Source organism: Terrapene carolina, unplaced genomic scaffold (genome assembly GCF_002925995.2).
Source record: "Terrapene carolina triunguis isolate 2854851 unplaced genomic scaffold, T_m_triunguis-2.0 Scaffold119, whole genome shotgun sequence".
In the NCBI taxonomy this organism is placed as follows: domain Eukaryota; kingdom Metazoa; phylum Chordata; order Testudines; family Emydidae; genus Terrapene; species Terrapene triunguis.
The window spans coordinates 1,393,512-1,406,645 of record NW_020664470.1 but is presented as its reverse complement, the minus strand read 5'-3'; the positions used below and the strand labels follow the sequence as shown (position 1 = coordinate 1,406,645).

The 13,134-nt window shown below is 42.5% G+C and overlaps 1 pseudogene; it reads left to right on the top strand.

The window, feature by feature from the left end:
• Positions 1-11,094: 11,094 nt before the first annotated feature.
• LOC115271217 lies at positions 11,095-12,302 on the top strand (annotated as a pseudogene).
• The last annotated feature ends 832 nt before the right edge of the window (positions 12,303-13,134 follow it).

Here is a 13,134-nt window from a genome sequence, read left to right as displayed (position 1 = left end):
CCCCAACACACACCCAGCCTTCTGCCCTGCACCCCCACAGCCCCATTCCTCTGCCCTGAACCCCCCCACACTCAGCCTTCTGCCCTATGCCTTCATACCCCCCAGCCCTCTGCCCTGAACCTCCCACACCCCAACACACACTCAGCCTTCTGCCCTGCACCCCCACAGCCCCATCCCTCTGCCCTGAACCCCCCCACCCCAACACACACCCAGCCTTCTGCCCTACACCCCCCACACACCCCAGCCTTCTGCCCTGCACCCCCACCCCCAGCCCTCTGCTTTGACCCCTGAAACACCCACCCCCAGGTCTGGGGTCCCGGCCGCAGGACCTACTCAGCCTGCTGCCGGCCTAGGTGAACAGAACCCCGGGCTGGCAGCGAGCTGAGCAGGCTGGTGGCATAAGATCAGCATTTTAATTTAATTTTAAATGACGCTTCTTAAACATTTTGAAAACCTTGTTTACTTTACATACAATAGGTTAGTTATATAATATAGACTTATAGAAAGAGACCTTCTAAAAATGTTAAAATGTATTACCGGCATGCGAAACCTTAAATTAGAGTGAATACATGAAGACTCGGCACACCACTTCTGAAAGGTTGCCTACCCCTGCTTTAGGCTATTAACAAAGAGTATGTTGAATTCTAGGACCCAGAACACTGGCCCTTAACCGATAAGTAACCCTATTCAAGAATTTTATGTGTTAGACTGCTTATTAGAAACCATCACATCTCCATGCCAATAAAACTCCAGGTAATCTTGGAAACCATCCCCTTAGCATATACACATATGTAATGCTTACATAAACAGTATAAACCTGAGAAACATATAAGGAATGATTGTTATAGCAGATGTTTTCTGTTGGGGAATCAACTGGGAAGAATGATTATGGGGGAAGAAAGACCCACTGAAATATATTATCTTGAAGAATTTTTAGTCCTCTCAGTTGTAAATAATTATGCTTTCACACATAAATCAAGTAAACTGAGAATGTATAGAAATAACATGAGAACATATTTTTCTTGAGGCAAAGAAGCTTTCTTTGTTTGAAAACTCTATATTGACACAAGTGTGGGAACTTTGTTGGGGAATGAACCTGCCATGTCCCTCTAAATGAGTGGTTCTCAAACTCGGGCCGCCGCTTGTTCAGGGAAAGCCCCTGGCGGGCCGGGCCAGTTTGTTTACCTGCCGAGTCCGCAGGTTCGGCCGATCGTGGGCTCCCACTGGCCGCAGTTCACCGCTCCAGGCCAATGGGGGCTGCAGGAAGCGGCGCGGGCCGAGGGATGTGCTGGCCTTCCTTCCTGCAGCCCCCATTGGCCTGGAGCGGCAAACCGCGGCCAGTGGGAGCCGCGATCAGCTAAACCTGCGGATGTGACAGGTAAACAAATGAGATGAGGTTGCCCTGTTGCTTTTATATCAAATTGAGACCCCCATCACACAAGTTCTATGCCCAGTTCTCTTGTTTCTCTATCTCAAATATGGGGCTATTGTTCTTTTTGGATGGTATTTTTGAAATGTCAGACACAAGTGCACAAAAATACATATCTGCCCACACACAAATATACATAGAAAGACTTAGTGGCACACTCACTCCTATTGACACAGAAACACAGTAAACACACAATCTATGAATATTAAAAAATGTACATAGCACACATTCCCTAATGCATCCCTAACAAATATACATAGACATACATAGATGCAAAGACACTGTTACAGGCCTTGTGCCACAATGACAGACTCACAAATGCACACATCCCACAGCCTTGGGCCCAAGTGAGAGCATGACTCTGTAGTCTGGTGATTAAGGCATTCATTTAAATCAAAGAGAAGCTTTGACTCAATGTATCCTACCTCCTGAGCTTTAATCACCAACAGGGGCGCCTCTAGGCACCAGCAAACCAAGCATGTGCTTGGGGCAGCACTTTTCAAGGAGCGGCATTCCGGCCCTTTTTTTTTTTTTTTTTTTTGTTTGGGGTGGCAAAAAACCTAGAGCCGGCCCAGCTCACCAGGCTATAGAGTCATTTTGGTGTGTAGATTTGAGCAGGTGGTGAATGAGGCATGTGTGCTGTGGTGAGGGGATATGTTTGTTTGGGGTTCTTGTGTATGCTGGTTGGGTTCTTGTGTGAGTGATTTTGAAGTACCCTGGCACTTTGACCAAGTAATCCACGATCTATGCAATCTCCCTCATACAACCAATGTAATTGTTGCATGCAAAATATCTGGTGAATAAGGGTGGTGATTGGTTGAGTTAATTTCTTAATTTCTTTCTGCTTAACTTCATAATCATCCATAACTCATCTTGGACACCTGATTTATAAGAGGAAGGTTTAGTCCAAGAATTTGAATTTTAAATACAGGTGTGTGGTGTTTTTATTTTTTTGTTTTTGTTTTTGTTTTGTTTTAATTAACTCATGTATCCACAGTTACTTGCTCTGGGAAATGTTTTGTAGGTTCCATGGCCTGTTTCGTACAGAAAGTCTGACTAGATTATCATTATAGTCCCTTCTGGTCTTAGAATCTATGACTCTATGAATCTATATGGTATAGGAGCAGTGGGGCCAGAGATGTTTGCAGGACCTGTTGTGATAACTGGGCCTACAAATTTATCCTAATTTTAAGCTCAGCTATAAAAAGTGTGTGAAAGTTCATAAACTGTCACAATGACCTGCCATATAAAACTGTGAAGAAAAGATGTAAGAAGGAGACAAAAAGACCAAATTAATTTAAACAGAAAAGGTGTTACTGATACCCCTCAAGGACTGTGTTGAGATTATGACTGGTAAAATAGAAGAGGAGAGGATGGGAAATCAATGAACCAACATCAGTGTGTCATAAATTAGGCCTAATTGATGGACAAAATAATCTGCCCATCACCCCTTTTTAGGGTCCTCAAAAAGAGAAAAATAAACTTTTGGGGAAAATTAGCAGAAAAAGCAGCTGTCTGTCAACAACAGCTGCAGCAAATTTTATCATCTGATATACCAAATCTGGTATACATGCCAAACCCCACTATTTCCTGGGACCCTGCAACTTCTTCGCCCTAACCCTGAGAGATGTCCTGACCAGACTGGGTCAGAGAGATGGGCCCGGATGACACCACCACATCTACTGGCTTCAGCTAAATCCCAGACACCCTGTGGGAAGTGAGACTTTATGTCTCTTTGCCCAACCATGTGCTCTTTTTCTTCCCCACTTGTTTTCTTTCCTTTCCTATCTCTCCTATCCTTTTGTCCTTGGTTTCATAAGAATTTTGGCTTAGCCAGCCAAGACCGCACAGTTTGCACGCCAGCTGTTAGCCTGTGACCCAGAGGGGACAACTAAATGAAATGCCCTAAACAATTTGATGCTGGTACAAGTTTGCCCGGTCTCAGAGTGGCTAATAAGACTATGTGCAGTGACAGTGTTTTTTCGCAGTCAGGCTGCAAGTGAGAGTCAACACCAGAGACTGAAGCTTTGTGGTCTCTTTGCTAGTCTTTCCCCCCCCCTTTGTTTTGTCTTGTAGGACACAGGCTGGACTTCAACAACAACAGCAACAATGACAGCTCCATCCCATCTCAACAAACATCTTCCTTTCCCACCAAAGGAACAGTTATTTACATCTTTAATACTATTTTAGAGATTGTCAGACAAAGCAGGGGAGGAGAGGGGTTCTTTCTAAAAGCTCTGTCTCCCACTCAAGCAAAAGAGAAAAAGGGTGGTGTTAAAATGAAACCCTTACTTAATACTCAACCTTGCAAATGTTTTGACAATTTTTTCTTCTTTTCTGTATCTTTAATAAAAAGTGAAAAAGATTTTAATGGTATATTTGCCATGGTACTGAGCAGGCCGATGTATCTATATACCAAACCTCAAATTTTGTATAAAACTATTTAATGTTGGACTATGACAGTGACTGGGTTATGTTAATACCTTTGACACTTTAATATGAATGCCTTGTATACTAATAAAAGAGACCCTGAATGTGAGAACAATTAGCTTGGACTGGATGTGTTAACAGGTAGAAAAACTAACATAATTGATCCAGAATACGGAAACAGGATCCAGAATTTCTGTTTAATGGAAAAATCTTCATTTTGAAACTTGTTTTTGCTCTGAACTGAATTTTGAAATTTCCCATGGAATATTTTTTGGTATTAAAAAAAGGTTCAGATCAATCAAATTGTTTTATTTTAATAAACATTAAATGTATATAGAAAATGTCAAAACTGACTGAAAATGTCAAAATACTTTTTGTAATTTTTTAAAAGAAAATATTGAAATCAACACATTACCATGGAAAAAGTTTTGGATTGTCAAAACAGCATTTTCCAGTCGAGAACTGTTCAGTTGGAAAATTGCTATATTTGAAACATTTAATACTTGATCTTAAAAACAAAACAAAAATTAAATATGTAAAACCTGCTCATAAGCTTGTGGCACCCTCCATTCCATTAAAGTTAGAAGCAATAAAAAATATAATTCAACAGCACAGTCTATTAAGATAAATCAGCCACAGCTAGTCAGTGACAGCACCTAGACCTTTGACCCTCCATAGAAGCCGTCTCAACTACGTGGCAAATTGTAAGAGTATGTGCTTAAGATCAAGGCATTTGGGATGCTTTGGACCAGGACAGGTATTAAGGGTTAGATTTTTGATACCCGTTGATTTCAATTAGTGTTAGGAGCCTAGATCCTTTTGAAAACCCCACTAGATGCCTAAATACCTTAAAAAAATCTTGTCCTTAATTCTAGAGCTAAGGGCTGTCATGGAGAATCCTCCTAACACTATCTCATCTCTCCTGTAGTGAGCAGAGGTCATGTTTGATTGTCACTCTCCTACACCTCAACTTAGATAGCATGGCCTAGGAAAAAGGCCATCTCTCAGGTAGTCATTGTCTGAGGGGTTCAAGGTGCATGGTCCTACAAAGGGAGCATCCTATATTGGAAAGAGTGGATGGAAGTGATGCTACAATTGGTCTTTCCTTTCTCTACATTGAATGGGTAAATTTAAAGACACAGAGTATGAAAGCTCTGCTTACCACACGACTCACGTTGAACAAGCTGCAGTCTCTGACATGACCTGGCTTAGTGTCCAGGAGACAGGTTCCATTGTCCTTAATAGTCTTCAGTTCTCTCAGTAAAGGGATGTGCACATTCTCAGCAGTTCTGCAACCAACCCCTATTTGCTCTACTTTGTATGCTTGTATCTTTTGTATCAATGCGGTTAACATCTCTGTTGATTCATTATTTAACCTTCACAAGAGATGGTGAAATACCCCTTGAAAATCCTATTGATGGGTATTTGTGAAGGGGACATAATATAGCTGATTTTTTTTCAGAGGGGCCTAGAGGAGTTTGACAACAATGGCACTTCCCTAAAAGTTGGATATTTTAGGCTGTGAAATTGCTTATTAAGATAAAGGAGGGAAGCTGCATTATTAGGAATTTATAGAAACCTTGGCTGGGATTTTCAAAGGCATCTAACAGAGTTAGGTGCCCAAATCCTATTGAAAGTCAATGGGAGTTAGGCTCCTAACTTGCTCAGCCCTCCTGGAAAACCCCAGCCCTTGTCTGGATGAAAGGGTAGAACAAAATACTGTGGGGAACTAGCTTGCCTTTACTGTCATCTAACGTGTATTTTACAAATGGATCAGTGTTGTCCTAACTCTAGGTCAATGGGAATCGTACCAGTGACTGTACACCCATAGTTCTGCAATAAATGACAGCATTTTCAAGCTAACTATCTCCACTGTTAACCATGCACTAACCATCATGCCTATAATAAACTCTACAAATAACTTGATTCCCCGGAATCAGATTCCTAGCTCTACTTGTAGGGTATTGAGGATGGTCCCTGAGATACAGCGCCAGTGCCCACACACCAAAAAAAGCAGCTTTTCTTAAGGTTGGAGATTCTGGCCATGTTTTTTGCACAGACCTAGGAACTAAACTGACGCTGTATAAAAAGAAAGATGTTTACATTAAGGTGTAACCACTGGTGTATCACCACTGTTGCACAATTAGAACATAAGAACGGCCCTACTGGGTCAGACCAAAAATCCATCTAGGTAATCATCAAGTGATCCATCCCCTGTCGCCTATTCCCAGCTTCTGGCAAACTGAGGTTAGGGACACCATTCCTGCCCATCCTGACTAATAGCCATTGATGGACCTATCCTCCATGAACTTATCTAGTTCCTTTTTGAAACTGGCAAGGAGTTCCACAGGTCGATTGTGCATTGTGTGAAGAAATACTTCCTTTTAATTGTTTTAAACCTGCTACCTATTAATTTCATTTGGTGACCCCTAGTTCTTGTATTATGAGAGGTAGGCAGATAATGGCAGATAAAATTTAATATTGATAAATGCAAAGTGATGCACATTGGAAAACATAATCCCAACTATACATATAAAATGATGGGGTCTAAATTAGCTATTACCACTTAGAATTGGAAAAGGTTCAGAAAAGGGCAACAAAAATGATTAGGGGTATGGAACGACTTCCGTATGAGGAGAGATTAATAAGACTGTGACTTTTCAGCTTGGAAAAGAGATGGCTAAGGGGTGATATGACTGAGGTCTATAAAATCATGACTGGTGTAGAGAAGGTAGATAAGGAAGTGTTATTTAGTCCTTCTTATAATACAAGAACAAGGGGGCATCAAATGAAATTAATAGGTAGCAGGTTTAAAACAAACACAAGAAAGTATTTTTTTCATGCAACACACTGTCAACCTCTGGAACTCCTTGCCAGAGGGTGTTGTGAAGGCCAATACTATAATGGGGTTCAAAAGGGAGTTAGATAGATTCATGGAAGATAGGTTCATCAATGGCTATTAGCCAGGATGGGCAGGAATGGTGTCCCTAGCCTCTGTTTGCCAGAAGCTGGGATTGGGTGACAGGGCATGGATCACTTGATGATAACCTGTCTGTTCATTCCCTTTGGGGCACCTGCCATTGGCCACTGTCAGAGTACAGGGTACTGGGCTTGATGAACCTTTGGTCTGACCCAGTATGGCCATTCTTATGTTCTTATGAGTTTGCTCCTGATTTTGCTGTCATGTGCCTGAAGTCAATGGGAGTTAGGAGCATACATAAAGGTAGGTAGCACTAGAGTGATGTACTGAAGAGGGAAGGAGCTGACCAGGTGCTAAGGTGCCTGATTGAATCGGGGCATTAATACTTTGAAGAGGAAAAGGACTCTCTAAATGTAAATTGTTCATATTGTTTTAGTGATAAAATGGAAACATATCTCGTAAGAGACTCAGGATTTTTCTATAGCACGCTTAAGGTAAATGAAATTTCACCACTCTTTTTGATTAAACTGAAATTAACCATTACAGAGAAAAAAAGATGTGTTAATTTACCTTGTCCATTTAGCCTACTCAAATGCAAGATTTTCCTATTTTAAGGGCTGTTTATATTTCACAGGGGTTTGCCAATAACAGGCCAACTGGAAATGTCTAATATTTTTCACAGGAAATTTAAATTTGTTTTCCCCATATTTCACCTCTAAATTTTCCATAAAGCATCTTGCTTTTTGAAACCAGTTTTGATTAGAAATAATCAGGTTTTGGTAGACATGTTTGGTTTTCAAAAACACTTTTTTTCATGGAAAACTGAACTGAAAGATTGCATTTTTTCATGAAAAGAGAGAAAAAATTACCCCCAAATATTGTGGATTTTCACCTAAAGAAATCAGATTTTTCGACAAGAATGAGTACGGTATTTTCTATTCAAAATGTTCGTTTTTTCAAAAAACCCTTTTTATCATTGAATATATTTCAATTAAAAATGTTGACTAACTGGTGAGCCATCAACAAATACATGTTGTTCTTTAAAATGAAACATTGTTATTAGCACAAACCCAGCTGACTGTAATGCAGTTGGAAGCTGGATATTCATCTTCTGGGTGCCACAATTGTGCCTACCAGCTTCGGCTGTGCAGAACAGCCTAGACACTAACAGGCAGAAGAAATCTCACAGTACATCCCCAGAATTATGTACATTTCTCTGCCTTGGTTCACACGAGGGAGTTAAGGGATTTGAATCCACAGCTGTGAACACCAGCATTCATAGTATCTCCCATCATAGATCATAAGAACATAAGAACAGCCATACTGGTCCCTCTAGCCCAGTATCCTGTCTCTGACATTGGCCAGTAGCAGAGCTTCAGGTGGAGTTGACAGAACAGGATAATTATTGAGTGATCCATCCCCTGTCTTCCCCTCCTGGCTTGCAGTAGTCAGAGGTTTAGGGTTGCATGGGGTTGCATCACTGACCATCTTGGCTAATAATCATTGATGGATCTATCCTTCAAGAACTTATCTATTTCTTTTTTCAACCCAGTTATACTTTTCATCAGCACAAAATCCCATGGCAATGAGTTCCACAGGTTAATTGTGTTTGTGTGAACAAGTACTTCCTATTAAACCTGCTGCCTATTAATTTCATTGGGTGAAAAACCTATTTTTTGTATCATGGGAAAGGGTAAATAATACTTCTCTACTCACATTTTCCACACCATTCATGATTTTATGGACCTCTATCATATCCTCCCCTGAGTCATCTCTTTTCTAAGCTGAAGATCTCTAACAGGCTGGTTCTATCACTAAATTCACATAAGAATTCAAAGGCAAAGGATCTCTTCAACTGAGATTTGACAACTGGTTAAGTGATGCAGATGCCAAATTTCCATTAATGTTATTGAGAATTGGGCATCTAAATCCCCTGTGTGGTTTTGAAGATCCCATACTTCACTTCCATTTATTTGCCTTACTCAGAGAACCATCCAGTCTCCCCCAAAAGTGTTTTGTTTCCTTCATAGATCTTATACAGTCAAAGATTCTTAGGCCAGATGAACATTGTGATCATCTAGTCTGACTGTCTGTGTAAAACGGGCCATAAAACTTCCCCCAAATAATTCCTGTTTGAATTAGAGAAACTCTCTTAGGAAAAACATCCAATCTTGATTAAAAAATTCCCAGTGATGGAGAATCCACCAAAATGGTTAATTGTCCTCACTGTTAAAAAATTACACTTTATTTCCAGTCTGAATTTGCCAAGTTTCAGCATCTAGCCATTGGATCTCGATCTTACAATGTCATATAAGTTAAAGAGACGTCAAATCTCTCTCTCCTTGTTCTCCAGGTGAACAATTTGTCTCCTGGACTCATGCTTTTCTTGTTTTGTCTCGGTTTAGATGTTGTCACGTCTGAGATTAGCTACATGGCATATGTTTTGTCAATTTCATACTTTAATGGTGACATTGGCAATGTTAAGGAAGAATAAAAGTGGACTTCTGTGGACTGTGTGATAGATGTGCCGGTTTCTTTATACAACAAACCGTGAGGCCACCATGTAGGCTTTGTGTCAGAGTGCGAGTTGGATGAAGTTGGGGCAGAGATAAAAGTGGGCCGGTAGGGGCCGGTATGGCGTACCGGTAAATAGTGGCTGCTGGTATGGGCACATACACAGCTGACATTAAAGTGTTGCTGTGGCAGTGCTTTAACATTGCTGCCCTTTCCCCCCCCCAACCCCGTCAGCAGCCCTGGCAGCTGCCAGAGCCCCTGGCCCTTTAAATCACTGCCAGAGCCCCGGGCAGCACGGATCAGAAGCACAAAAGGGCTGGCTTGGGGAGGCTGACCCCCAGCCCCTTCCATTCCGCCCGAGGCCCTGCCCCTTCTGCCTGAGGCCCCACCCCTTCCGGTCAGTCTTTTATGTTACTTTCATCCCTGAGTTGGTGTCTGTATTTCTTTCTGGTATCTGCTGGAGATGGGGGCTAAAGCTTTGTGGAGCATTGCAATTAGACCTGGGCGAAACTCAGGATTTCCGGTCTGTGGGAAATTTTGCTATTTCCCATAAAGTGGAAACTCTGGAAAAAAAATCCCTTTGGAAACACTGACTCACGGTGTTTCTTGAAATTAAATATACTCCCTGAGACCCAGGCAGCTGCTGACTGAAATTGATATATTTTGTCAGTTTCACCTATTGTATACTGCTGACTAGTTCTAATTGCGATATGGCGGTGACAGAAGTCATTGTAGGTTATGTGACTGTGGTAACCAGTGTTACAGAGTTACCCCTTGACTTCTTAGTTCCATCATTTTAAGGTTTTGGGTTGGCACAGAATGTGATGGTGTGAGAACATTTCAGTTTGTGCAAGTATAATTATAAACACAGACATAATATAGCTATCTAACTAGCTAGATGGAACGTCTGCTTTTGCAAGCTGATTTTTAAACTCATGTAGAAGAGAACAGACATTGCAATAACAGAAAGCTACTTCAATACCAATTTTAAATAATGCTTCCTTTTAATGCACATAATCACACTGAGGAACTCTCAACTGAAACTTTGTTTTGGATAGAACAGGAGAACTGGATGAATGACTGGTAAGAGAATATGACTATGCCAGCTGAATAGGTGCTAAGAGTGGTTACATATCATAACTAACAGCACAAGCCAAACATTAAATTTGATCTGTAAAGAATTGGTGAAAACACAGGAAATGGCATTTTTAATTACTTGTATTCACTTATTGGCTATTTGATTGACTGAGTTCTCTGCCTGAAATACAGACTATAGTCTCATACTAGACAAAATCTATCCTGGAATCTACACTTGGAGGATATTTCTTCTCCTCTTTGTCAGGAGGTGGGATAGAAGAGAAGATCATTCAAGGATCATGTCTATGATTTGTTGGGTTTCCGGATGGATCTTTTCACTGATTTTTAAAAGAAGGATTTGGGATAACAGAATATCTGTTGGGATTGGTCCTGCTTTGAGCAGGGGACTGAACTAGATGACCTCCTGAGGTCTCTTCCAACCCTAATCTTCTATGATTCTATTATCTAAGTGATCATTGGAGCTAGGTTTTTCTAAGGAGAAGAAGAAAGTTAGGAACACAAATCCCTGTTCAGGTCAATGGTATTCTAGACACCTTGCCACTCAAATGTGAGTCTTCTGACCAGTTATTTGACTTGTAACCAACAGGATGACATGAGTTATGTAATACTTATGGAATTAAATTTATATTGCTTTTCTAAAATGTAAGATCATCTTCTTTAAATAATATCACAGACTTACTTTTAATTGTCCTAGATACACCACATGGCAAAAAGAGAACAGGAAAATCTAACAGCCATCTCAGAATTCATCCTTCTGGGATTTGGGAATGAACCTGAACTGTATGTTCTTCTCTTCCTGATGTCTCTAGTGATCTACATTGTGACCATGGCCGGGAACATCCTCATCATTGCGCTAGTTGTGTCTGATCAGCATCTTCACACCCCCATGTAATTCTTCCTGGGGAACTTGTCCTGCTTGGAGACCTGCTACACCTCCACCATCCTGCCCCGGGTGCTGGCCAGTCTCCTGACAAGTCAATATCTAGTTTCAGTAAATGGCTGTTTCTTGCACTCTTATTTCTTTACCTGGCTAGCAGGATCTGAGTGTTATCTCTTGTCAATCATGTTTTATGATAGCAGGGCCAGCTCCAGCTTTTTTGCCACCCTAAGCAGCGAAGCGGGGGGGGGGGGAGATAAAGCCGCGATCAGCAGCATTTCGGCGGCAGCTCCACTGCACTGCTTTCATTTTTCGGCGGCAATTCGGAGGCAGGTCTTTCGCTCTGAGAGGGACTGAGGGACCTCCCGCCGAATTGCCGCCAAAGACCCGGACGTGCCTCCCCTTTGCATTGGCCACCCCTGGAGCCGGCCCTGTATGATAGATACATAGTGATATGCAAACCACTGCATTATGGCACTCTTATGAATGGCAGGTTCTGCCTCCAGGTAGCAGCAGGGTCTTGGATCAACGGGATGGTGGCTAGTGCCATAGTAACATCTCTGATGTCACATTTAATCTTCTGCGGTCAAAATGAAATAGATCATTTCTTTTGCGATTTCATCCCGGTGACTAAACTCTCCTGCAGTGACACCCGCCGGATCAAACTTGTCACTTTTGTCCTGGCCTCCATATTCACCCTGCCCCCATTTCTATTGACTCTCATCTCCTACATTGTCACCATCCTGAGAATCCCTTCCACCACCGGAAGGCAAAAGGCCTTTTCCACCTGCTCCTCCCACCTCATCGTGGTGACCATTTTCTATGGGACCTTGATCATTGTGTACCTGTCACCGAAAACCACCATGCTGTGAGACCTGAACAAAGGCCTCTCTGTCTTCTACATGGTCCTGACTCCCCTGGTCAACCCCCTCATCTATAGCCTGAGAAATAAAAACATCAAGGAGGCTTTGGGGCATGTTGTGAGTAAGAGTGTGGCCTTGACAAGAGATCAGATAATCCATGCTAATTTTTAGAGTAAACTGACATGGAAATGATGAGAAATGAATGAATGAGTCAGCTTGGTGGGGTCGCTCTGGCCAGAGAGACAGTAAGCACTTACACTTCCCTGATGTCTGTTTGACCCATTCAGGTTCAGAATTGGTCCCTGATACCTCGCTCAAAGTCTGGGTGTGGCAGGGCCGGCTTCAGGTTTTCTGCCGCCCCAAGCGGCAGGAAAAAAAAAAGCCAATTGGCAGCACTTTGGCGGCAGCTTAATCGTGCCGCTCCATTCTTCCACGGCAGTTCGGCGGCGGGTCCTTCACTCCCTCGCGTACTCTTCGGCGGCACTTCGGCGGCAGCTGAAAGAGGAAGAGAGGGACTGGGGGACCCGCCGCTGAATTCCCGCCGAAGACCCGGACGTGCTGTCCCAATAGCAGACGGAGTGCCGCCCCTTTGTATTGGCCGTCCCAAGCACCTGCTTCCTTAGCTGGTGCCTGGAGCTAGCCCTGGGGTGTGGCCAGGTTATGATTTACTCTCATCTGGTGTCTGTTACTGCTGCTCATTCGTTCTGTGTGTTAGGCTGGGAGTGGTGATGGCAGGGGTCAAAGGGCAGGCTACTTTTGCATACCCGGTCTGTGCACAGCTGGATGGTGGCTTTCAGAAATGTGCTGGCAATCCTGTCAGGCAAGATTAACTCCAGGGACAATGGCCTGGATCCACCAAGCTTTGTAGAAACCTAGCCCCAGATTTAGGTACCTAAGAACTCCAGATTTAGGCACTAAGTCCCATTTTTAGGCACCACTGCAATCCACAAAACCCAGGCTCAGCTGGTGGCTAACCCCGTAGGCTCCTAACTTCACTCAGCAC